This window comes from Odocoileus virginianus, chromosome 34 (genome assembly GCF_023699985.2).
Source record: "Odocoileus virginianus isolate 20LAN1187 ecotype Illinois chromosome 34, Ovbor_1.2, whole genome shotgun sequence".
In the NCBI taxonomy this organism is placed as follows: domain Eukaryota; kingdom Metazoa; phylum Chordata; class Mammalia; order Artiodactyla; family Cervidae; genus Odocoileus; species Odocoileus virginianus.
The window spans coordinates 16,735,234-16,763,010 of NC_069707.1; the positions used below are offsets into that span (position 1 = coordinate 16,735,234).

General features: G+C 41.7%; 1 protein-coding gene and 1 long non-coding RNA gene across 4 annotated transcripts in view; one reads left to right on the top strand and one right to left on the bottom strand.

Annotated features, from left to right (window-relative positions):
* The window catches only part of UST (uronyl 2-sulfotransferase), a 304,142-nt gene that overhangs the window by 9,242 nt on the left and 267,123 nt on the right, over positions 1-27,777 (bottom strand). The gene's annotated exons all lie outside the window — the stretch shown is intronic.
* Positions 917-26,981, top strand: LOC139033029 (uncharacterized). Of its 2 annotated transcripts, none has more exons than XR_011485651.1 (3): positions 917-983; positions 4,182-4,225; positions 26,324-26,981. It is a non-coding gene; the product is annotated as an uncharacterized lncRNA (long non-coding RNA). The 2 variants fall into 2 exon arrangements; XR_011485650.1 differs by lacking the exon at positions 26,324-26,981 and adding an exon at positions 11,756-13,345.

The following is a 27,777-nucleotide window of genomic DNA, read 5'->3' on the forward strand; positions in this document are numbered from 1 at the left end:
CTCTTTCGAGCTTTGCCATACTGACATTATATTTGGACTGGTTCATAATCTTCAGAACTCTTAAAAGTCCCTCTAACGTAAATAACAAGGAAATCACAGACCTGCCCCGTGAAGTCTCCCTCCCCACCCCTCTTCATCTGTCAAACGAGCATAATGGAAAAACGATGTCGCCCTGGCTCTGGGCCAAAATAAACAATCTGGAAATACTTGTGTAAACCCAGCTGCTGCACCAGAGGACAGAGGCCTCGCTTTATGACCTCCAAGATGGTTCACCATATGCAAAATAACAAAACCTCACCACGGGCTTGCCATCTTTTCTGATCCTGGGCTGGTTTTGGCATCTCTCCCTTGATCGAAGTAAATGCACACCTACTAAAGCCCCCTCGCCCCAACAATCTGAGTTTGTCTGAGTCTGATCCAGCAGAGATGATGGGCAAAAGCAATGAACACAAACTGAATAACAACCAGACGTGGGGCCACATTTTACCACTGGGGGGAAAAAAGCATCATTGAAAGACAGGCATCAATTCTTTAGCTTCAGGGGAGCTGAGAGGTGATCCACCAAGAAACCCTGCTCTTTTAAAAAGTGAATTGGGGTTTACACATCTCAGGTTAGAGTACATCCAAACATTCCCAGCACCCAAGGGAAGAGGTGTACTTTTTTGGGTGGCAGGTGTGACGAAAGTCAAGGCCAGGTGGAGTGGGCCTGGGGCATTAACCAGCATGAGGGAGTGCTGCCAAGCCCCACGCCCTGCCGGCTGCTCCCAAAACTGGGTGAACATGATGCTCGCCACAGATAGAGTAAACTCATTTCCTGAATTACACAGGGAGGCCACACAGTTCAAACACAGGCGGCTCCCCTGCAGCTGCCTGCCGGAAATGAGTGTGTGTCGCTGTGGCTCGCAGCAGTGTGTTGGCTGAAACGGCCACGTTTGATTTGCCACTGGGATGATGGATGGCATGTTAAGACCAGCTTCTCGGAGGTAAGGCAATTAGGGCAGAAAAGAACAAAAAGCGCTTCATGGCTGACTAGGAGCCTGGGGTTGGTAAAATCAACAGAGGGATTTTTTTTTTTTTTTTTGCAATCTTCTTTTCAGATCTGGGAATACCAATAATTAAAAAATAAATTGAGCTCACTTTGAATTTCAAGAACACCTTGATTCTATGTAGCCAAGTGAAAGTTACATGATTTACTTCTTTTTCTTTTTAATGGCTGAAAGTGCTGGGCTCCCTTGATGGATGAGAAAAAAGATTCTCTTTTTTTTTTTTTCCTGGTCACAGCTTGTAGCATGTGGGATCTTAGTTTCCCAGCTAGGGATGGAACCCAAGACCCCTGCATTGGGAGCTTGCAGTCTTAACCACTGGACCAGCATGGAAGTACCAAGACTTGTTATAATGTCTCCAGATTGCTTTGAATTTTGGAAGCAAAAGCAATTGGCTTGTGGGTCAAGCAATGGGCTTGAGGGCCCATTGAGAGGACAGCAGGCAGGCAGCCCTATAAGGAAGCATGCGTTTCTAGAGACATTGTTCAGGGGATGTCCTAACCCCATGGACTCTTGAGGTGAGGGCTGTCCACTGGAGGGGCTCCCAGGTTCTTGGTCTGGGGAAGCCAATTCTGCAACGCTTACCCTCAGTTGCTGGGGGTGGATGGTGGGGGATTTTCTTGCCTGGCCTCTGTTTGCTCATTCGTCGCCTCTGCATTAAGTATCTACTAAGCACAAAAAATGAGTCCAGGAAATAAGAACCGCTAAAAGCTGAAACCACAGGCTCTCAGCAAGAGGAGGAAAAGTAAACAATAAACAGAGAAACGAGTGTATAATTCACCCAACAACTTGCCAAGAGATCTGAGAATCCTTGCTTTGCTGCAGGCCCGGAAGGGCTCCGTCAGAGGGGGCATCAGAAGAGAGATGAGACTTGGGGCCCCACTGAGGGGTGGGCGCTGAGGGTTACCATTGAGTCCTTCTGTCCGACCAAGTGAACACCTGGCTGGACAATGCAATTATTTCCAATTAGCATCCCAGCCGATTCTGATGTGGTTGGCTGTCCCACCCAACTCAGATCCCAAAGCTTAGAATGAAAGGTGTCAGGGTTGGAAGAGACATCCCTGCTCTCCTGTTCACACCCTCATGAGCTCCGAGTAAAGGGGGCGAGGGGCTCCCCGGTGCCCACAGGGTCAGCTGGCCCAGTTTCCCAGCCTCTCCTGCTGCCCTTGTTCACTGGGTGGAGGGCATTTGTTCCTGTTTCTTTTCTCCCCAACTTTGGCCTCGTGACCCAGATCATAAAAAAGCTGCTATATTTCTTTGAAAGGATATCCCACCCAATTAGACACGCATGCTTTCCCCAACACAGCATTTTGCCGTTAAAATATTGGCTTGAGCGTGAGAATGGCAATAACAGAAGGATTTATTTTCACAGCAACAATTGAACTGAACATTTCTGTTTGAAAATACCCATTTCTGAAATACAAATTATTGGAAGACTTTCTGTGGCAATATTAAGGAAATGTTAGAAATAGAGTTTTTATTGAGAAATGCATTTTTGTTACCTTTCCGACTTTATTTGGACTCATATTGTGGAAACCCTTATCGATGACTGATGAGAGCAACTTAATCAAATGGATTTATCTGAACAAAAAGGATCAAGAGAAACTCTGACCCAGTACTTCTATCCCAATGTCTTGACATCTGACAACCTCATAAATTCTGCTTTTACTTTATATGCAAGATTCTTCTTCTTTCTCTTACTCACAGTCTGTATATTGTTAGCAGGCTTAGGCTACTTGTCTTCTATACACACACACACACACTCCACACTCCTCTCATTTGCCAGGGAAGAGGCCCTCCCCTGCAAACACACTGCTTCATCTAAGTCTAGTTCTGATGGTGTTAAAGACAACTGCTGACATCCACAGTTACTCTGCTCTACCACAGATGGTGACACACCCACAGGATACTTTTTTGTGTCATTTTTCTATTTCTCTGTTATTTTCTTCTCTAGAGTTTCATGTAGATTAAGCTACCTATCTGCTTATGTATAGGATCAAAATAAAGTCCTTGTGCAGTTTATAAGCCTTTAGCTTTAAAGATCAATTTTTGGAAAAGTCTTTTCCAGCTTAAAAATTCATTTTTCTGGTTATGATGTACCTAGTATATATAAGCCATATGTATACATACTAACATATATATACATACACACATATGCAAATATATAGATTTTGGAAAAAGATTAAGTAGATAAATGATTTTATATCATCACATTTATTGTAGTAATATATATCCTTCTAGTCTTTTTCTTATTTATGTATATGAGTTGTAAAATAGATCTCTGCTATACTGTTTATTTAGTTTTACAGTCTTTTAAAACTTAACTGATGACAAGCATTCACCTACAGTATTAATTATTCCAAGTCATATTTTGCAATATATACATACATATGTATATATTTTGGTTGCATTGCATGGCTTTGAAGGATCTTAGTTCCCCAACCAGGGATTGAACTTGAGCCTTCAGCAGTGAAAGCGCTGAGTCCTAACTACTGACATCCAGGGAATTCCCTGTAATGTGTTTTTATGTGTTCCATTTTATGGATGCCCTATAGGTCACGTGCTAGCTTGCTATTGTTACATAACTGAGTTGTTTTACAGTTTCTGTGACTGAATAATATGACATAAGCATCCATGTTCATAAGTGATCACGTGCCTTTTTGCATGTCTCCTAAAACAAATGGTAGCTTTAGATATTGAGCAGTGAATATTCTTCTGATAGCTGATATGGTCTTCAATTCTGACAGCTCTAGGACACAGTTTACTTTCTTTTGTCAAAGACCCTGAAATTTGTGTGATGTCGTTTTCCTAAATTTTAAGACGTTTTCTTTAACTTTACACAGTGTCAACCCAACTATAACCTAACTTAACTAAAGACGTAAAATGATAGGACTTTTTGAAGATCTTGTACCTAGTATCTGTGACAATAGAATGTCCTTAAGCATAGCACTTAATATGGGAGCGCTATGGTTTAGTGCACAGAAATTCTTAGTAAATTTTACTGTCTGATGAGCAGTTCCTCATTATTGAATTCTAGAAACTAGATATTCAGAATCTAGCTTTTGCTTTATCATTCATCCTAGATAAATTTTTCTCAGCACAATACGGTCTAATTCATTCTCATTGTTGTTGTTTTAGCCTTATAGTTACCACAGTGATCAGTCTTGATGAGTGAACTTAAGGTGAGTCCCAAGAACAAGCAACTCGGATGTTCTCTCTGGAATGTTAAACATGGTGAGATTTTGATAAACCCTTGAAGGGCTTTGAATGAAGTAGCTGTTACATGGAAGACAAGCATGTCGATAAGCAAGATATTTAACCTCTTGCTCAGGCACTAAAAAGTTAGGTTAATAAGAGGTGCTACTCAAAATAACCATATCCAAGTCAGGAAAGCCTGAAGTGAAGTTCCAAGGATGCCGTTAATTCCACTGAGAGAATTTACAATGTTACTTTAAAATTACTTTATCTGGGTAACTGATAGCACACTGGTAGTACCAGGTCTTAGGAGGATGTGAATTAACAGATTTATCTCCTCCTCTTGAGATCAGATTTTTGACTGCATGCTCGGTAAGACAGTATGAATATCTAAAAGGCCCAAATTGCTTTGCAGATGAAATTGCCACTGTCCATTTGTATGGAGGAGATCCATTTGTTTACTTAAGGAAGGTCTGAAATTGACAAGCTAATACCAGTAGCTATAAGACCACCTTCAGGGAAAATGCCTGGGTACCATGGCTATTACTTTGAAGAATAGTGGTAAATATTTTCTGTGAATATTTAAATACTGTAAGAATATTACAGAGGTTAAAATTTACAAATGCAATGCATCTGTAAGAAGAAAACAATACATTTCTCACAGTGTCTTTTTGAAAGGTTTGATTGTGATAGAAACTTGTCTGTGTAACTAGAACTTGCCTATAAAAGATGACTGGTGTTTCTCAGTTGCTAAGTCATGTCTAACTCTTTGTGACCTCATGGGCTGCAGCACGCCAGACTCCTCTGTCCTCCACCATCTCCCAGAGTTTGCTCAAATTTATGCCCATTGCGTTGGTGATGCTGTCTAACCATCTCATCCTCTGCCACTCCCTTCTCCTTTTGCCTTCAATCTTTCCCAGCATCAGCTTCTCTTCCAATGAGTTGACTTGAAAGATGGTGGGCTACAGTAGCTGCAAGTTTCCAAGAGAAGATAGTTAAATGATTAATTGCTTTTGGGCAGAAGCTGCTATTAGAAACAGATAGTGGAGGAGAAGTATATCTATTGAGGTAAAATAGAAATGTAAATGTCTTCTGATGAGAAAAATTAAGTTCTTTCATTCTTCTGACATATGAAGGAGAAGAGGAGGAACAATAACAGGCGGTAGTTAGAGGCTTATAAACGAAGATGGTCAGTGGGGATGCGTTCTGCTGAACTTCCCTGGCTAATGGCTGTGAGAAGCTGCCGAAATCTGTGATGTTCAGCGGAAGGGAGAAAGAGGACAAGCTGCCGGTTTGATTGACACAAGCCTGAAACTCTGTTGTTGAGCTCCAGATTTCCTCTTTGGTAGGACAGGAGGCAAGGGGAGAACTAAAAAGAATCCCAGTAACTCAGCCGGTAAAGAACCCGCCTGCCAATGCAGGAGATGTAAGAGATGCAGGTTCGATCCCTTGGTTGGGAAGATCCCCTGGAGGAGGAAATGACAACCCACTCCAGTATTCTTGCCTGGAAAATTCCATGGGCAGAGGAACCTGGCGGGCTACAGTCCATGGGGTGGCAAAGAGTCGGACACGATAGAGCAGACATGCACGCAATGATGGAGAGACCATGCTGGTGCATTAGAAGCAGCCAAGAAAGGGATGCTAATGTTTCCAAAAAGTGTTCATAGGTATCATTAAATTCTGTCAGTCCTGGTTTACTTTAGAAACTTTCTTAGAGACAGGTGGAGTGGGAGACAGGAAAAAAAAATAATTTGAATGACATGCAAGACATGGAAAAAATATCTATTCAAAGGATGGAAAATCAAAGATGTTTGAAGGAGAAAAATCAACAAACAGAAAAGCTGTAACCCATTACATTTTAGTTTTATTGGGGCATGAAATGAAGTTTCATGATGTTCTAAAAACAACAACCTAACGGCATAAAATTGAATAAATGAATTAGCATTGAATCCATACCATATTTTTTTTAACCTCATTTTGATATAATAATAGAAACTGGTTAGTTATGTCATGGTCCTCTTCTTAAATCATACCCAGAGAAACATTTAAAAAATTTCAAATGGTTTCTACATTCTAGCAAAACCAGCCATAGGCAGGCTGGCTCATTTATGACTTTCCAGTAACCTTTCCCTTTAATAGCTTTTACCAAATGATTTATTTACTTGGTCCGAGCTGAGGTAACCTCCTGGCTGCACTGCTTGCAGCCCTCACAGCTCAGAGTCTAAGGTCCCGAATTTCTTCATTAAGATGTCTTGTGAGTTTCTGTGGAGGCTGAGGGTTCTCATGAAGAGAAACTAGGAGTCCCCGGTTCAGTTTTAAAATGTCCCGCTTTCCCTCACCTTTCTCTTTGGAGAAGAGGAAAATCACTGTACTTTCTGACCCATCAAGTGTTATAAAGAAGCAAAGTTTCTGTACCTTAGCAAAAGGCTGAGTATTTCAAGTCTTTGTGAGTTCCATGGTTCTGATTCACATTTCCCTTGTCTTTACTGCCTTACTTCCTTTTACATTACTAGATAAATCTACTAAAATTCACCCTAAATAGCAGGTTTTAAAAATAAGACCTGTATGGATTCATTAGCTTTTCCATTAAGCATTGGGGCTGCTTCTGGCCCCAGTAGTATCTGGAATTGCAAGAGACTGTAAAGACAGTGCTAGTATGTCTATAATCTCCTTTAGCTATGAGCTCATGGAGATGATGGGGTTGAAGATCAAAGTCATAGAACATACTAACAAGAATTAGCATGTACTCCATGAAAACTGTACCATTTCTACCAAAAAAAGATTCTAATTTAATAATACTACTTAACTCAATCATCAGTTTTTGGGTTTTACTTGAGATAAGAAATGAAGAAGAAAAGCCGAAGAACTGATGCTTCTGAACTGTGGTGTTGTAGAAGACTCTTGAGAGTCCCTCGGACTGCAAGGAGAGCCAATCTGAGTCCCTCGGACTGCAAGGAGAGCCAATCTGTCCATCCTAAAGGAGATCAGACCTGGATGTTCATTGGAAGGACTGATGCTGAAGCTGAAACTCCAATACTTTGGCCACCTGATGAGAAGAACTGACTCCTTGAAAAAAACCCTGATGCTGGGAAAGATTGAAGGCAGGAAGAGAAGGGGACAACAGAGGATGAGATAGTTGGATGGTATCACTGACTTGTTGGACATGAATTTGAGCAAGTTCTGGGTGTTGGTGATGAACAGGGAAGCCTGGCGTGCTGCAGTCCATGGAGTCGCGAAGAGTCGGACACCACTGAGCGACTGAACTAAACTGAACTGAAGAAATGAAGGCTTGGTTTGCTGGAAATGAAGTTGAGGGAAAGAGCTTTGGCTCTTCTTCAGGTAGATTTAATCTCACTCTTCTTTTCTGAGTGCTACAGAACCCTCTGGACCATAAGAACTTCTGTTTCTCCCCTTCTTTTTTTATCCCACCAAGTCCAAAGCAAGAGGAGGTGGAGAGCCACTGGGCGTGATGGAATGGGGTGGCATTTGGGCAGGGAGTCACTCCTGCCCCCAAGTTTTGCTGGTGCTTTGGCAGGAGTGATAGTTAGTGGCATATGATCCACCATCCTCTCTCTCTAGCCCCCAGCAGTGATCATGGCCAGGCTCGGCTCAATGATCCTCACGCCTGTGATTCTGGTCACCATGCCTGACGGTCCAAAACTGACTCAGACATAAGCTCCAATTCTAGCAGTTTTGGGCTGAAAGGACAGTACCCTGAGGATCACTGAAGGCTTTTAGACCCTCATGACCTCTGGGCATTCCCTGAGGTATTCAGATCTGATTCTTTGAGATGTTAATGGTTGCAACTGAGCACATAATTCTTTATATCTACTTAGAATGTTTATGAGGGAATCAGTTTCTAGCTCCATATAACACCATTGATGGCATCACTGACTCAATGGACATGAGTTCAAGCAAACTCTAGGAGATAGTGAAGGACGGGGAAGCCTGGTGTGAGGCAGTTTATGGGGTTGCAAAGAGTCGGGCATGACTGAACGACTGAACAGTAACAACACCGTTAGCTCATCCCCTGGTTAGATAGATATATGAATGACTGATTTTTCCTAATGTATGATAAATACACTGACATACACTGTCAAATAATTGAAAACAGTTGACACTCAAGATTGTGCCTTATGGCAGCAGACAGTGAATAAGGTCATTTTCATAACTGTCATGGAAATCCCTACTCCACATACAGGATAGGTCTTTAGACATAAAAATGAACACAACAAATAGTGAAAAATTCCCCAATTTTAAATGAATGAAATATGACCCTGAACATTAGCATGGAATGTTTTCAAGCTTATTGACATTCATAGCCTTTAATCATATCACGCCAGTGATCTTCCTACGTAACAAAGAGCTTTGTAAAAATATTTGACTGCCAATAATTTTTTAACAGGCTAACAAAATCAAATTATTATTAAATTGGCTTAGGAAAAAGAACAAAGCTGAAGGCATAACCCTCCCAGTCTTCAAAACAGCGTGGTATTGGCACAGAAACAGACATATGGATCAACAGAACAGAATAGTGAGCCCAGAAATGAACCTACACACTATTGGTCAAGTAACCTTCAACAAAGTAGGCAAGACTATACAATGCAGAAAAGGCAGTCTCTTCAGCAAGTAGTGTTGGGAAAGCTGGAGAGCTGCATGTAAATCAATGAAGTTAGAACACACCCTCTCACTATACACAAAAATAAATTCTAAATTAGCTCAGAGACTTAAACATAAGACAGATACCATAAAACTCCTAGAAGAGAGCATAGGCAAACATTCTCTGACATAAATCATAGTGATGTTTTCTTAGGTTAGAATCCCAAAGCAAAAGAAATAGAAGCAGAAATAAACAAATAAGACCCAATCAAACTTATAAACTTTTGCACGGCAAAGGAAACCATAAACAAAATGAAAAGACAACTTACGGACTGGGAGAAAATATTTGCAAATGATGCAACAGACAAGGGTTTAATTTTTAAAAATATGCGAACAGCTCAATATTAAGAAAATCAATAACCCAATCAAAAAATGGGGAGAAGACCGAAATAGACATTTCTCCAAAGAAGACAGATGGCCAACAGGCAGATGAAGAAATATTAATGGTGTTAGTTATTGGAGAAATGCAATTCAAAACCACAATGAGGTATCAGCACTTCACCCTGGTCAGAATGGTCATCATTAAAAAGTCCATAAACAAACAAACAAACAAAGTCCATAAACAATAAATGCTGGAGAGGGCGTGGAGAAAAAGGAACCCTCGTACACTGTTGGTGGGAATGTAGATTGGTGCAGCCACTATGGAAAACAGGACAGATGTTCCTTAGAAAACTAAAGTTACCATATGATCCAACAATCCCACCCCTGGACATATATCCAGAGAAAACTCTAATTAGAAAAGATACATGCATTCCAGTGCTCATAGCAGCACTATTTATAATAGCCATGACATGAAAGCAACCTAAGTTTCCATTGACATATGACAGATGGATGGATAAAGAAAACGTGGTGTATATATAAAATGGAATACTACTCAGGCATAAGAAGAATGAAATAATGCCATTTGTAGCAATATGGATGGACCTAGAGATTATTATACTAAGTGAAGTAAGTCAGAAAGAAAAAGACAAGTATCATATGTTACCACTTTTATGTGGAATCTAAAATATGATACAAATGAACTTACTTACAAAACAGAAACAAAACAAACTTACCTGACCAAAGAAGAAGGGCTGGGGGGGGGGGGGGGGGGCGGTATAAATTAGGAGTTTGAGATTAGTAGATACAAACTATTATATATAAAATAAAACAACAAAGTTCTACTGTATAACACAGGGAACTACTGATATATTTAATATCTTGTGACAACCTATAATGAAAAAGAATCTGAAAAAGATATATAATAAATATAAATAAATGTAACTAAATCACTTTGCTGTATACCAGAAACTAACACAACATTGTAAATCAACTATACTTTAAAAAAATTGATTTCACTACTTAGTAATCATATTTATTTCTGTAGATTGTATATTTTGATAAATACCTTTAAAAATAAATGTTACTAAAGGTCAACCTGCTATAATTTTAACAGTGAATACATCATGAAATATTTGCCTATCTAAACAACTAGAATAATGATGATAGGATCATAAAAAAGATCTTAAAGAAGTGCTCATTAATCACCTTTCTGCTCTATATGATAAATCATGTACTCTAAGAATTTTTAAGACTCCAGCAGACATTTGCAGCAACTAGACTGGAAACGATTCCAATTTTTGCTTTGCTATTTTAGAAAAATAAGCGATTTTCCTTGGATTGTTTGCTTTCTTAAATTCCATTCCCCGATTCATTAAAATCCTTCTGAAAAGCAAAATTGCTGCATGACTGATACAAATGACTTTACTGTTCACCAGACTGAGGCTTTGCAAGCATTTTATTAAAACAGTCAGCTTATTTCAACTAATAATGTATTTCTCCCAGAAAAAAACAGAACAAAGTAACATATCTAGCATATAAATGAACATCATCTCAACAGAATTTCCAAGCTTTCCAGGAACACTGGATTCTAAGAATTTAACAGAAAAAAAAAAATTCCCAGAATCATAACTTTTATTAACTAACTTATCTCCCCCAGAGCGTCATGTTTTCAGTTTTGCTCATTATATGGAAAGACAGTAGAATGGCCAAGAGCAGAGGGTGTTGAAAACCCAGGCCTGAATCTGAAAACTGGTTCTGCTGATGACTGGCTCAGTGACCTGTAAAATGGAGATAATAATAGTATCTATCTCATAGAGATGTTATTAGGATTAAATGAAATGATATATCTAAAGGGCTTAAAAAGTGTGCGTAGGACACAATAAGTTTCCAAATAAGTGTTAACTGTAACAACTGCAATTACTGATATTCAGTATTATTGTTATCATCTTTCTCAAAATTTATTCTCTTGGAGGAGCAGTATTCTGCTACTAAAACAGAAAACTGCTTATCTTCGCAACTGAAACAAAATAATTTAAGCTTAAATTTAATTGAAACTTAGTGGGTAAACTATACTTCCTGCAATTAGGGACATCAAGACTTTAAGAAGCCCTGCTCCTTCAAAATTTTAAGAACCAGTGGTTCAGTGAAAGTAAAGATTTGTATCTCATAGAGCAGGCTTTTTTGCGCCAAGGACCAGTTTTGTGGAAGACAATTTTCTCACCGACTGGGAGTTGAGGGGAGGGATGGTTTTGGGGTGATTCAAGTGCACTACATTTATTGTGCACTTTATATTTCTATTATTATTATATCAGCTCCACCTCAGACTATCAGGCATTAGATACCAGGGCTTGGGGACTCCTGCCATAGAGTATTCATGTACAGTTATAGATAGACTTTTCTTGCCTACATATTAACTAGTTTCATAAATTTCTCTATGCCTTTTGCTTAATTAGCATCACACAATCTAGAATTGATTATATAATGCTTCAAATATCAAAAATTTATTTTGGATGTTTCATGTCTTTCTCTCTCTCCAGAGTTCCCTTTGGGTAGGACTATTTCCTATCCATTTTCTCTTCTGCTGCATTTCGCCTGGGCTGGACAAATAACAAACTTAAAAAAAAAAAATTTCAAGACTACAGCATCTGAAATGCTTTCAGAGAAGAAACAAATGGAATATTTTGTAAGAAACTCTCCCCATTATTATACTAGTGGGCAGTTTAGGGAAATACAATAAAATGCTCAAGTTAGAATGGACAGAACATGGCCCTGCTGAGATTTGGAGCTGTGCATTCAACCTTCTGCCTAGTCCCTGAGCTATGTAATTTGATCAAAACCAATTCAGACTTGCTTTCTTATAGCATAGCATGCTATTTAACTAAACAATATAACACAAAGAGAATCAATTTGAGATGGTTGGTCAAAAGACCCATAGTGTCAGTCACTCAGTCGTGTCTAGCTCTTTGCAACTCCATGGACTCTAGCCACCAGGCTCCTCTGTCCATAGGATTTCCCAGACAAGAACACTAGAATGGGTAGCCATTGCCTTCTCCAGGGTATTTTCCCAGACCAGGGATCGAACCCGGGTCTCCCACATTGCAGGCAGTTTCTTTACTTATCTGAGCCACCAGGGAAGCCCCCACAGACCCAATAATATCCATGAATTAGTGTTAGGAAAATCAGATCTCCCAAGCCTTTTCCTTTTCTGTGCTGGCTTTCCCTTTTTTTTTGGACCACATGCACCACGTGGCATGTGGGATCTTAGTTCTTCAACCAGGGTTCAAACCTGCACCCCTTGCAGTGGAAGAACAGTGTCTTAACCACTGGACCACCAAGGGAAGTTCCCCCAGAAAATAATAACCACTACCTGGTGGAGGCCCCCAAGAAGTACAAATGGGCTGCCTCACTCCCTAGGTCTTTTCTGACCAGCTGTATTTCACAGGGCTGACCAAGGACTGCTGAGGGCAGTTTTGCAGTTCTCTACTTTTGAACACAGGTGTTCCCCCATGAACATGGCTGTGTACAGCCTGTAGCTCCATGTGAAGCTGAGATTTCACTGACGACTAAACAAGTTTTCCGGAGGCTCAGTCTCAGCTTACGGCGTCCACACCCCACCCTGAGTCTTCTGGGTTTTGCTGGGCTGTGGCCTTCACTTTTACCACTCACCCCCAACACTGTCGTCATCTTTTCTTGGGCTGCCTTCCCGATCTGTCTCCAGACTGCAGCCACCCAATGTGTCCAGCGTTTGAGCTGCTTGTGCCTTCTGTCCCAGCCACCATCCTAGCTTGGCTGAACCGCCTGCTCAGGAGATGCCCTGACTCTGGTGCCTTGACCTATAGGCCTTTACAGACACTCTAAACAGTGGCAAAGAACAGTCAGTAGTGCAAATCAAATGGGAGAAGAGGCACAACAGTTCACCTTCACATTCCATTTCCCTGCATCTCCTGACTCTTGACATTTATTTTTTTTAAATGGTGGGATTATGGTTTATTTTATTTTGGCCACACCGTGAGGTATGCAGGATCTTAGTTCCCCAATCAGGAATTGAACCCTCACCCCCTGCTGTGAAAGTGCAGAGTCTTAACCACTGGACCACCGGGAAGTCCCTCAAGTTTCTTGGTTTTTTTTTTTTTGTACAATTGATCATTACTTTTATAAAAACTCAGAATCAATTTACATGATGATTATGGCTAATATGCATCCAAGGAAAAGTCCATGGCTTTTAATTTCTGCCACTTCATTTTGAAGCAGTTTTGAAAATCTACTTGATTGAAAACTATCAACAAAGTCTAAATGTCTCTCCTGAATAGCACTAGTGTTTACCTCTCAGAAAGGATCCTCATCAGTCAAGAGAAAAAGTAAACAGGCAAATGTCATTTTAACATTCCTTTAGAATCGTGCTATGGAATGCCAAGGGGGTTGACCAGAATTTGGAGTGTCTACACCTAGCAAAACTCATAAATCAATGACCTCAAGATATCATAGCATGAAGACTGTATTAGGTGCCATCTGTAATCACTCAATTAAAAACAAATGAAGGATGCATATTTAAACTTCACTCCCTGACATGAAAATAACTGCACATTTCACATCTGGTTTGGCTAACCCTGATACTGACGTTTAAACTTCATGCGATGATGACTTGCGGGGCAGAAAGTGAGTCAGCTACTGCAGAGTAAAGTCAATTTGTTTTCAGACTAAGGATGGTCATGTTGCAATAGAAAAGACCTATGAGCTAACCTCCTGTAACTAAACCATCTTAATATCTATATGGGATATCTATTATATCTTAATATCTGTTTGGGATTCCCTGGTGGCTCAGATGGTAAAGGGTCTGCCCGAAATTCGGGAGACCCAGGTTTGATCACCGGGTCGGGAAGATCCCCTAGAGAAGGAAATGCAACCCACTCCAGTACTCTTGAATAGAAAATTCCATGGATGGAGGAGCCTGCTGGGCTACAGTCCATGGAATTGCAAAGAGTCAGACATGACTGAGCGACTTTTCACTTCAATATCTATATGACTGCCCCAAAAGGTCAAGGATTCAGCCCTAAGAAGCTAATTCCTGCCCTTTTTGGTGTTTACACTGTAGTTCATACAACAAGGCAAAAATCTCGAGGCTATTTGAAAAGTTAAGTGCAGAGTTATAGAATTTTACTATTTCAGGGTTAGAAACCCTTACACCTCTTCAGAACTCAGAAAGAGCTGCGTGTGTCAGTGTGTGTGTGTATTCAAAGGTGGGTTCATTGGCTAGAATTTGGTTGGCAATTCAAAGAATTCCAAGGGACGGTTGCTGATGATAGATTGGACATCTTTAGGAGTGAGGCTGGTGAAGTGACAAAAAGGTGGACCTTGGATTCCATCTGCAGGTATCTTTGCGGCCTCCCAGGAAATGATGCTCCTTATTTGTCCCTCCCTGGTCCATGTGGCTGCATGTGCAGACAAGAATATGGAAGAGAGAAGGGATGAAAGGTCTGCTCAATACTAACAACGCATAGTGATCTAGTGGGCATTGTTTCTACTTCCCTCTTTCACATATAAATTGTATGTGACCATTCAATTATTTTCCTAAAGTTAACAATCCTTCTCCAAAAATTAAAATTCTACTTACATGCTCACTATGTATTAGTTGGAAAATAAAGGAAAAAGTCACTAGGATTCCTATCACCCAGAGATATGAATAATGACCTTGAAATCTTTGAGATATTCCAATTTAATTGTACTCCCGAGTCAATATAGTTTTTTGAATAAAGTTGGTGCCATATTTTAAACACTGTTGGCATCTTTTTCTCTCGAACTTCATGTCCAATCATACTTTGGGAAATGACCTATGTCATTAAATGTATTTGAGAGCATGTTGACTCAGACGGTTAAAAAATCTGCCTGCAATGCAGGAGATCTGGGTTCAATCCCTGGGTCAGAAAGATCCCCTGGAAAAAAGAATGTCTACCTACTCCAGTATTCCTGCCTGGAGAATCCCCATGAACAGAGGAACCTGGCAGGCTATAGTCCATGGGGTTGCAGAGTCAGACATGACTGAGTGTCTAACATACTCACACATTGAAAATACTCAGTTCTAAGTTTTGATAGCTATAGATACATGTGAAACCACTGCCACAATCAAGATACAGGCTATTTCGATCATTCCTCCAGCTATGACATTCTGAAGATTTTTAATATGTATTATTAAATTACTCTGAATATTTATTATTAAATTATTTTTACCCCAGCTTGTAGTAATTTGTCCTAACCTCTAGCAGTCTCCTAAAATGCTATTCCTCTGCAAAATCCTCACCATTAGAGACTCTCTCATTCTGCCAGTGTTTGTCCCTGTAACAGATGTTTTCATAGAAAACAAGGTGTCCTTTTTAACATGCATTTCCTAGCTCATTAATAACGGTGGGCTTATTTCTTAAAATTTTTATTGGCCACTGTATTTTTTCCATTTTTTCTATTGATGTTTTCCTTATGGATTTATAAAAAATTCTTTATTAATATTAATGATAAGATGTTAACAATATGAAATCTTATCATTGCTGCAAAAAACAATTTTTCTAAGTGTGTTGGACATATTCACTTTAAACTTTTAATTAAATGCATATATTCTTTATTCTCTTTGCATGTATGTATGTGTTTTGTTGCTTTTATACTTAGTAAACCCATCACAATACTCCATCATCACAAAAATAGCCACCTAGTTTTCTTCTATTTCTATTGTTTCCATTAAAAAAAAAAAAAACAAAACTACTCTTTAGAACCATCTGGAATTTATTAAGCCCCACAATATAACATGAGATTCCATTTTTTTCTCTGAAAATTTAGCCAACTATATGACACCTTTATTTACCCTTTCTATGTAATGGTCTCTAAATTACACCACAGCACTTTTTACACCAGCATCTGTTTCTGTTCCATTGACTTGTCTGTCTGACCTTGTGCCTTTGCATCATCACACTAAACCCAGGAACTTTCTAACATTTCAGAATCTTGTAGGGCAAATTTCCTCTCATTTCTTCAAAAAAAAAATCACTAACTCACATGTTTATTTTTCTAGATAAGCTTGAGAATCACTTTAAATTTTTTTCTTCCAATTTTGTGCTAAGGGACCTCCCTGACAGACCAGGGATTAAGATTCCTCCCTTCCAATGCGGGGGGCATGGGTTCCACCCCTGGCTGGGGAACTAAGATCCCAGAAGCCCCAAGAAAGAAAAGAAATTATATGCTAATTTGAGAAAAATGACATGTTTACAATATTCTACATCTTCAGGCACGAACATGGATTATCTTCCTGTTGTACATTTTCGTGGTGGTGGTTGTTCCCTAAGTAAAATTTGCTGCTCACATTTCAAGTAGAAATTCTGGGGTCTCTTGAGGGCTAGAACTATTGAGGAAAAATTCTGAGCTTATGTAAAGCACACTACACATAAATGGAAAGGGGTGGGAGAAGCACAAAAGATTAAATTTCACTAAATGAAGAAAATTTTTATGTTTTGAAACGCTCCACAAATGTATAGAATTCTGTTTCTCTGGACTTTCCTGGTGGTTCAGACGATAAAGAATCTGCCTGCAAAGAGGGAGACCCGGGTTCGATCCCTGGGTTGGTAAGATCCTCTGGAGAAGGGAATGGCAACCCACTCAAGTATTCTTGCCTGGAGAATTCCATGGACAGAGGAGCCTGGTGGGCTACAGTCTATGGGGTTGCAAAGAGTCGGACACGACTGAAGGACTAACACACACACACACGTTTCCCTGATTCTGACTAGTGAAGCCTGGTATATATAAAGTCCTAATTCTAGCACATTGAAGAAATAAGGGCTCTAATCAAAGTACTTTTCTGTACCAATTTCTTAACTCTTCTTAAAAACTGTTAATTTGGCATTAGCAACTAGTAGTAAAATGTGCCTAAGTATTAGCACCATTCTTTTTTCTACTAGGTTACTTACTCCATTATACAGATATGTGGAAACATAGCCTGGCTTCAATTTGCATCTGAGATGGGGTGTGTTTGTACTTTCTCTTGGTTTATATTACAAATAAACGAGAAGAACAAGTGGGAATGTGTTGCAGGATGTGGTCGGTCAACTTCATGTGCCCTCAACAGCTGCATAAGAAAACAACTCGATTGATTTCAAAGGTGATTTTCAAAATCATTCAGAAGGAAAACAATCCCTCCTTAATTCCCGACCAGAGACACTGCCTTAAAAACAAGCCGCTCAGAGCAGTAGGCACTAAATGGGCAGTTCTACTATGACAGGAAAAGCTGAATCCCACGGAGGACTCAGGCCACACACCACCATGGAGCATGCCAGCGAATACCGGAACTCAGCACTATGACAAATAGACTTTGGAACCATTGTGCTGGTCTTGCCTTTGAAACTCAAAGACTGGGCTAGCGTGAGCACTTGCTGAAAACCTTGCCCTGGGAGAGACTGAAAGTGAGGAATCAGATGAGTTGGTTTGAAAAGTGCCCTGGAAACTACATTTGTGCGAGAGTGTATTGTCTCCATTAATCTTCCAAACAGCTTGGTGAGGTACCATCCTCTTCTTTCAGATGAGGAAACTGAAGCTCAGAGAGGTTAAGAGACTTGTCCAGGGTTAAACAGCTGCTATGAATCAGAGCTGATTTCAAGCCCAAGTCTATTGGCTCAAAGCCATTGACTGTGACCTGTGCCTATACTACTTTCTCATCTCAGGAAAGGAGAAGAAAACCTTGCTAACAGAAGAAGCCTTGTGAGTTCTCTAATGGCCCAGTGGTTAGGACTCAGCGTTTTCACTGCCGAGGGCCCGGGTTCAATCCCTAGCCAGGGGACAAAGATCCCATAAGCTGCGTGGCATGGCCTATATAAATATATACATATGGACTTTCCAAGTGGTGCTGGTTAAAGAACCCGCCTGCCAATGCAGGAGACATAAGACACCTGTGTTCAACCCCTGGGTTAGGAAGATCCCCTGGAGAAGGGCATAGCAACCCACTCTGGTATTCTTGCCTGAAGAATCCCACGGACAGAGGAGCCTGGTGGACTACAGTCTAGAAGGTCACAGAGTCGGACACGACTGAAGAAACTCAGCACACACGCACACACGTATACACGTATTGTTGTTGTTCAGTCGTCCAGTCATGTCTGACTCTGCGACCCCATGGACTGCAGCTCGCCAGGCCTCTCTGTCTCTCACCATCTCCTGAGCTTGCCCAAGTTCATGTCCATTGTATCAGTGAAGCCATCCAGCCATCTCATCCTCTAACGCCTTCTTCCTCTGCCCTCAGTCTTTCCTGGCATTAGGGACTTTACCAATGAGTCAGCTGTTTGCATCAGATGACCAAAACATATATCAACTCTTTGCAACCCCATGGACTATAGCCCATCTGGCTCCTCGGTCCATGGGATTTTCCTGGCAAGAACACTGGAGTGGGTTGCCATTTCCTTCTCCAACATATGTGCATATATATACACATGTAAATAGGTGTATTGGCCATGCCACACAGCTTATATATATATAAAGAATATATATATATATATATATATATATGTAAGGAAAGGAATGGCAACCCACTCCAGATTCTTGCCTGGAGAATCCAATGGACAGAGGAGACTGGTGGGCTACAGTCCATAGGGTCAGAAAGAGTTGGACATGACTGAGCGCCTAACACTTTCACTTATATGTATATATATTCATAAAAGAAGCCTTCAGTGAAGAGCAGTTGTTAGCTTCCTAACAGACTGCAGAGGACAAGATGAAGTGAACTAGGCTCTCAGAGGCTCAGCTAACCCCTCAGCCTGCTCCGGGGTGGTGGAGGCTTCAGTCCCGGTCAGCAGACTGGCTGAGGGTTCAACGTGTAACACTCACCGCGAGTGGCCTGCACAACCCAACCAAAAGCCTCTGAGCCTTCCTCTGCTCAGTTTGCAGCGTAGGACTGAAGCCATTGCTGCCCACTGGCAGATGCTGTCCGCCAAGCAAAATTCCAGACTCCATAGCTAGGGTTGCAATGATGAATCCAAGCACATGCGCATCCTAAGTGCGTTAAAGCTCTATGTGGATTTAAGAGGAAAATCTCCTTCCAATTCTCTATTGAATATTTCTTGACTGTCGTCTGCAGGAAACAATAGCAATTGAGAGACATATGTCTGGCGCCCAGCAATCTGGCATCTGTGCTCTCCATGGTGAGCTGGGAAAATTTCCATAACGCTCCCAAGCAGATTTTCTGGGGCATGGTTCTCTTTAGTTATAATTGAAATGACTTTAAATTTCCAAACTTGTGTGTGTGCTTAGTTACTCAGCTGTGCCTGACTCTTTGTGACCCTATGGACTGTAGCCCACCAGGCTCCTCTATCCATGGGATTCTCCAGGCAAGAATCTTGGCATGTGGGTCACCATGCCCTCTTCCAGGGGATCTTCCCAATCCAGGGATTGAACTTGTGTCTCTTATGTTTCCTGCTTTGGCAGGCAAGTTCTTTACCAATAGCACCACCTGGGGAGCCCCAATGGAGACCTTCAAGGCCTTGGGTGGCAAAATGGTGATGCTGTAGGATAATCTGTCTTCCTTAAATAAATAAAACATGAAACAGAAGGGGTTGCCCTGCTCCTGAAGACACTGCTGCTTCCTCTCAGAAAGTCTGGTTGACTCCAAGTTCAGTCTTTCGGCCCCAGGAGTGAGCTGCTCAGACTGTGAGGTTGCTACACTGCACTGCGATCACTGGGGACTTCCCAGGCTGGTACTTCCTGGCACCTTGTCCCTGGGTGGACAAGAGAATCAGCATGGCCATCATGGGGAGGAGTCCTCTGGGCACCCTTACCCACCAAGAAGCCATTTCCTAAGAGTTCTTCCTGAGCCCAGATAGGTCAGGCATGTGAAAGATGCTCAAAACACTGGCTTGTGACACTGAATTGCATTTGTGGACCAAATAAATCCTTTTTCCTTATCCTTCTATAGCACTGCATCTTTATTTTAAAAGGAAAAGAAAGAAATTTACTAAAAAATGAAGGGAAACTTATAGGAAAATAAGTGACATAAAAGCATCCCACAAGAGAGACCAGCTTCATAAAAAAAGGTGAACTTCAAATACAAAGGTTTCTGAGCCCTAAGTAAATAATGATAGCCTTTAAGAAGCAGAAAAGCCTGTCCACACACCAACACTTTAGATAAAGACTTTGTCCTGGGACTCAGTCTCAGAACCCCTAAATCTCTCTGAATTTGAAAACAGTCCCAGATTAGTTTACCCCCTCATAAAGAATGATAGACATCAACTGACAGAATTGGGCACATTGTTGATTGGACATTGATTATTTCAGCAACATGTGCTCGGTATGGGGTAATATTCTTTTCCATTTTGTAAAACAAAACTCTAAGCCTTTGATGCTGGCATATTGGCCTTTTCTTTTCGGTGGATTCCTTTTTGCAAATGTTTCCTGCCCCATATTAATCTGATATCCAAAGCACGTGTAACTGGAAGAAGTTTCGGCTATTTATGTCCAAAACATCAGACTACCGAGCACATTAGGAGGCAAACTTGAAAACCACTTGGATCTTTCATAGGAGCTCTCCAGCTGCGTTACCGCCTTTGAGTGGGGCCCGGCGTTCTTGTCTCTGGCGGTATTAAGCTGGGGCTGCCGGCATGGAGCAGATGCCAACTTACCACTCAACCCCATGGTTAAATGAGACATGGAAGGCACCAGTCACACTTAATAGGAAGTTCGATCTATAGATGCAGAATTCTGAATAACACTCCCATCCACCCTCGTCGCCTTCAGAAAGCAAAATGCAGAGATGTAGAAAACTTTAGATGGAGATCATATTTGGCCACATGTTTCCTCAATGATACTAAGGAAAAAGGGAATGAGAGAAAAGGGGAAACTATAACCACAATACCACAACTGAGGCCACAAGTAAGCTACTGTATGTCCACAGAAGTCAGATACTGACAATAGAACTTTTTAAAATGGAGAAAACACTGGCATTCTAAAGGAATATGCTAACACTAAGAGTTAGGGACTAGTAGAAATCTCGGGCTTAACAGAGGGAACTGTGTAGCGGAACCCTCAAGAAATTGATTTAAGTTTTACAAGGAATTAAGTTACAGTTTTTGACTCTGGACCATTAAAACAAACTACTCAGCCGAAAATGTATTTGGGATTTAACATTTTCTTCTGGAAAAACATCTTTAAAAGTGACGTACCCTAGTCACTTAAAGGCTGTGAAACTCTCTTTTAACTATTTGATGGGGCCACTTTCAACCAAAGCAAAGTTAATAATAATATGGTCTAAGATCAAGAATAATAACACATGCGGTTTGGTATCTACTTATAGACACTCTGGGAGTTGTGTGGTCTTTCTCGATAGCCATGGGGACTGAGTCTGGGTTGGTGAAAGCAAGCTAATCTTCCATGGTCGATGCCAGGAACCAACTCACATACCCTATTTTGCTTAGGCAGACAATACCCTATGCTATAACATGGAAGTCTGCAAGGGTGATCGAGCCAAAAACACACCCTGAACAAACACAAGGTTTCATCACCATTTGGAGCGTCAGCTTGATATTCTGGCTCCAAAGAAGATGGCCCACGTTAGTCCATCAGGCTAGTCCAATAGTCCTCCATTAATCCGGCCTGTCTGTGTCAGCGCTCACAGCCATGGGGCTCCCTCTTCTGAGGGAGGGCTCCTGGTCCAGCTGGATGGGCATGTTGTCAAGCGGGCAGGGCTTCCCAGAGACCAGCCATTGGAAAGGGAGGGTGTGAAACAGTGTGAAAGGCCTGCAAGGCTGGTCTTACATACAGACTGTGATTCTTACTGTGCGGGGGGGTTGGGAATGTCTGTTGCCAGTCTGAAAATGCTTTGCTTCCCAAAAAAAGCAGGCACTCAAAGTATGTTCATACTAAATGGATGGGTATGAGGCAATGTAAGGATTCCCTGAAAACCATGTGGTGGAGCTTCAGGTGAAGAACACTGACTGCGGGCAGAACAGATTGTCCTATAAATGGTATGGGTTTCATGTGCTAATGAAAACCCATGCCTCTATAGAAAACTCTTGTTCTTAGCAGCAATGCGCAAGTCTGCATTTCTACCATGAATGATTTCTCCTCTTGAAGGAGACAGACAACCTCAGGAAGAGCATCTTAAACCACAGGAGGCTGGATGTGCAGTGGCTATGTCCAAATCCTGGACTACGGGACCTAGGATGACCTGTTGTGATGAAGAGTATATTACCATACCCCAAGGAGACCAAGTTCACCCTCTGTTCTAGATGATGGTGCGATAAGTGGAAGGAAGCAAAGACAGAAAATAATGAATTGGCTTAATGGCCAGCTGAAGTTCACATCCCTTCCCTATATTTCTAGTGCACTAGATTTAGATGAATAAAACATTTTTCCTCTTAAAGAGCTCCTTAAAAATCATACCTAGTTCATATATAATAAAATGTATCTATGGAACTTCCCTTGTTGTCTAGAGGCTAAGACTCCACGTTCCCAATGCAAGGAGCCCAGGTTCCATCCCTGGTCAGGGAAATAGATCCTGCCTGCCGAAGCTAAGACCCAGCACAGCCAAATAAATAAATAAATATTTTAAAAATAAAAATAAAATGTTTCTAAAATGATTCTTTTTCATTTGAGAGAGAATAGAAACATGTCTATATATAACTCAACCCCTTTCCTAGATACTTGAAACTAACACATTGTTCATCAACTATACTCCAATATAAAACAAAATATTTTTAAAATGACTTTTTTCCCTAAAACAAAATCTTTTTAAAATGATTTCCCCCCGCTAAGGAATCTCCAAATAAAACAGTGACGTCACCTATATCTCTTTAAACTTCAGCTTACTCATCTATAAAATGGGAATAATGAAAGTACCTATGTCATTGAATTGTTCTGAGGATTAAATTAGAAATTCCACATAAAATTCAATTCAACTAATTGAATATTAGTTCAATCACTTTTTGCTGATTACCCACAATGTGCAAAGCATTCTAGGGCTTATTATTATTATCACTATTGTTAGAAATTCCCCTGGGCAGCATAAACTGTTACTGTCAGCTGTTAATTCCTTCATATTTTTAGAGTTATTTATCAGGGCTCTGAGGGAGTGGGCCACAAGACAGCTAAACTTTGAGAGAGCGTGGTTCAGGTGCCAAGGGCTCTTAGCAGGGAGGGGGCATTAGGGTACCAGAATGGCATACAGGGGAGGCTGCAGGCAGGCACAGAGCAGGAGAATCTGTCTAGAAAAATGCGGGACCAAAGTCCTTTGCTCACAATGAGGGTCCAGTCCTCTCGCAGGGAAGCATGAATGAGAGAGGAACCTGGCCTCGGTTATGTGAGAGAAGGATACTGACGCGGCATCCCAACCGTGGTGCATGAAAACCTCAGGAGCTTCGCTGGTGGCTAAGTGGTACCGAATCTGCCTGCCAATGCACAGGTTTGATCCCTGGTCCAGGAAGATTCCACATGCCTCAGAGTAACTAAGCCCGTGTGCCACAGCTATTGAGCCTGTGCTCTAGAGCCTGGAAGCCACAACTCCTGAAGCCCGCACACCCTAGGGCCCATACTCGACAGGAAGAGAAGCCACCCCAATGAGAAGCCCAAGTACCGCAATTAGGGAGCAGCCCCTGCTTGCTGCAGTTACAGAAAAGCCTGCACAGCAACGAAGACCCAGTACAGTCAGAAATAAATATATAAAATTTTAAAGCAACTTGTTTTTTTTTTCTTTATAGCTAATGTTTGAATTAGTCAAATTGGAAAAGTTCAGGGCTACATGCAAAAGAGAACAGTGGCAAAATTTTGCTCATGCTCTACCTAGCCTTCCGGTTTGGGGATTGAAGAAATATAACATCTGGCCACCGAGGCTACACACTCCCGGGTATTTGTCCCAGAAACACTCAGTAACTGCTTTATCTGGTGTTCCCAAAACTCTGCGGGGGAGGGGGACAGGGAGCTTCAGAAAGGAGAGAAGGGTGGGAGGAGAGCCAGGCACCCCCTGTGATGAATAACATTCTACAGCCGGTGCTGCGGGGCTTCAGAAAGGTGGCAACCATGTGCCAGTCTTCGAGAAGCTTCTGCAGGGTTAATGCCCAAAGGATAATGCCTCTATTCATACAATGCAATATAATGCAAATGACCAAGGATGAGCAAGCCCTGCCTGAAGGGGCCATGATGATAATTTCTTCTTTTTCTTTTATTAAAAAAAATTTCTATTAATTTTTATTGGAATTTAGTTGCTTTACACTGTTGAGTTAGTTCCTACTCTACAGCAGAACGAATCAGCCATACATATCCATACATCCTCTCCCTTTTGGATAGTTTCTTCCTGTCTCACCTCTGCTCATTATCCCCCTTTCCACAGTCCTCCTCTTTTTCTGATCATGACAGTGGAAGCGGCCACAAAGTACGGTAGAAGTTCACAGGGTCTGGAGTCAGACAAGCTCTGCCTCTCCCCAGCTATGAGACTTTAGCTAGGGCCCTTAGACCATCTGGGTGCCTTCTCTCCTCTGTAGGATTTGGGTAATAATATCTAGTTTGCTGCCCTTTTGTGATGATTAGGAAGATACATGGAGAGCGCAGAGCAGGGTTGGGACGTGTCGCTCTGCGGCATCTGTGACACATGTGTGTTACCACAAAGGGGGACAAGACAGGAAAGTCTAAAGGAACAAACGAAAACTACCAAAAATACACAGACACAATTAACAACTGCTATTTTTTCGTTTTGTTCTCCTTCTAGCTTGTTCTTCTAAGCATGCTGCATGCGTACTAAAGACACATATTGTACAATATAAATACAACAGTGCATCTGATTTTTCACTCATTGTTCAGAATGAATAGTTATTCAAAATAAAATTCCAATAGCTTCATCATATGTCATTGCATTATTGTAAAGTCACTTATTTAACTTTCTCCAAATGTCAGATAATTCTTTTTCTCCTAATTCCTTCAGCCAACCAAGAGAAGCAATCTGGTGTATTGGATGTGTGCCTGTGTGTGTTAACTCATTTCCATTGTGTTTGACTCTGTGACCCCATGGACTGTAGCCCGCCAGGCTCCTCTGTCCATGGGATTCTCCAGGCAAGAATACTGGCATGGGTTGCTATTTCCTCCTTCAGGAGATCTTCCCAACCCAGGGATCAAACCCGCATTTCTTAGGTCTCCTGCATTTGTAGGCAGGTTCTTTACCACTAGTGCCACCTGGGAAGCCCACTCAGTGGCTTGTTTTTGTTCAAATCCAGATCTTGCTACTTGCTGGTTGCTTTGAACATGGACAGATCTTATTATCAATGAGTCTCCAGATCTTCATCTGGAAATGGGATGGAGATTTCTATTTGTATTAGTTTCCTGGGACTGTCATAAAGTTACCATAAACTGCTAATCCTCGGAGGATTCGAGGGAAGAATTTTCCCTCCTTCTAATTTCTGACTATCCTTGCTGCCAAACTTTGGCATTCTATGACTTGCAGCAACATAATTCCACTCTCTGCCTCTGTCTTCAAATGGCCAGGAAGAATTTTCCCTCCTTCTAATTTCTGACTATCCTTGCTGCCAATCTTTGGCATTCTATGACTTGCAGCAACATAATTCCACTCTCTGCCTCTGTCTTCAAATGGCCTTCTTCCCTGTGTCTCTGAATCTTTCTTTCCTTATAAAGACACCAGTCAGTAGATTGAGGGTATATCCTAATCCAATATGACCTCATCTTAATGTGATTATATCTGCAAAGACTCTATTTCCCAAATGAGGTCACATTCAGATACACAGGTTTAGGACCTAACGTATTTTCAGGGGATACAATTCAACCTACAACTCTACCTAACCAGGTTATGAGGAAGAAGTGAGTTGACAAAAGTCTAAGTATTCTGCTTACTGGAAAACTGCTATCCTAATGTGGATCTTCCTGGTGGCTCAGTGGTAAAGAATCTGCCTGTAATGCAGGAGACACAGGAGAGGCAGGACGGACGCCCGAGTCAGGAAGGTCCCCTGGAGGAGGAAATGGCAACCCACTCCAGTATTCTTGTCTGGAGAATCCCATGGACAGAGGAGCCTTGGCGGGCTAGTCTGTGGGGTGGCAAAGAGTCAGACGTGATTGAGCATGTATATAGTGTGAATCATGACTTTTTCTTTTTTAAGGTTTTAGGTCAAGGCACCAGTTTTAGGAAGGCAGAGTCTCAATGTATCACACTTCTTTGAGTTTGGGTGTTTGGTCATTGCTGTGGAACACCAGTTTGAGCTTTGAAGCCAGGAAGGCAAAATCACATGCAAGAATCATGGGACCTCATAAGCCTCAAATGCCTTAAGACTGGCCTTGTCAATTGGATGACCTTTCAACTGGCTAACCTGGGCAGTCCAAGCTGGTGGGAGAATCCACAATCTTGCTTCTCAAAAGATCTCTGAATTCTTCCCACTGTTGTCCATCTCAGATTGATGTTTTTGTCAACTACAATAAAAATGAGTTGTTTAAAAAACAACCAGGGACTTTCCCGGCGGTTCAGTGGTAAAGAATCCACCTGCCAGTGCAGTGGACAAGGATTCTATCCCTGGTCTGGGAAGATCCCACAACTAAGCCTGTGTGCCATAGCTACTGCGTCCACACATCCTAGAGCCTGTGCTCTGCAACAAGGGAGCCACTGCAATGAGAAGCCTGTGCCCCAAAGCTACAGAGTAGTCCCCCTCACTGCAACTAGAGAAAGCCCACACACAACAACGAAGACCCAGCACAGCCAGAAATCAAATAAACAAAACAAATAAATAAACGAAATAATCAGAGCCATGTGAAATTACCATCAAAGTTTCCAAAGTCTTACTTTCAGTTTCTGCCTTATCTCCTCAAGGACTAGTAGCAAGCAGCTTATGAGCTGGCATGGGTCCTTGGACCACACTTTGAGAAGCGGTGCTTACCCAGGGCCAGTGAAGACTTGAGGGCCCCACTGCAGCAAAGTCCTTCTCCCAGGCCTCCAAGGAGTTGGGGGCGTGTTTTAAAGGATTCCTAGCCTCCAGCCCCATTCTGGGGGTCATGGCTGGCTGGGGAGAACAAACACGCCCCCCACACCTGAGTCTGTGTTTTCTTTGAGTTTGTTTTCCCACTGACTTACTTTCCTTTCAGTCTGGGCTTTAAAAACAGCTCTCTGAGTGAATGCAGGAGATCCCAGCAGTCCCCACACCACGGCTCATATGGAATGCATTTAGAGAGGGGAAAAAACTCGAACGGAGTGGTTATACGATGTTGAACTGGCTTGGACATGGCGTGGCTGGAATTTCAGAGCTGGCTTTTGTTTGCATTCGTCATGAAACATTTGTTATATGAGCTGCTGCTACTGCTACTAAAGCAGCTGCTGCCGAGAAACCCTCTCAAAGGCTGCTTTTTCTCCCGGACATGGGCTGACTGTCAGCGTTCACGGACTAGGGCCCCGGACTCCCCAGGCTTGCGATACCTTTGCTGCGATCCCTGCCTTAGGTTAGGGAAATGACACATGACCGCACACGAAATGGTGGCCTGTGCTTCTGTCAAGTTACACTGGATTGGTATCTTTGGATGGTTGAGTACTGCCTCTGATCAGGAGAGCATCTTTTTTTTATCAACTCTT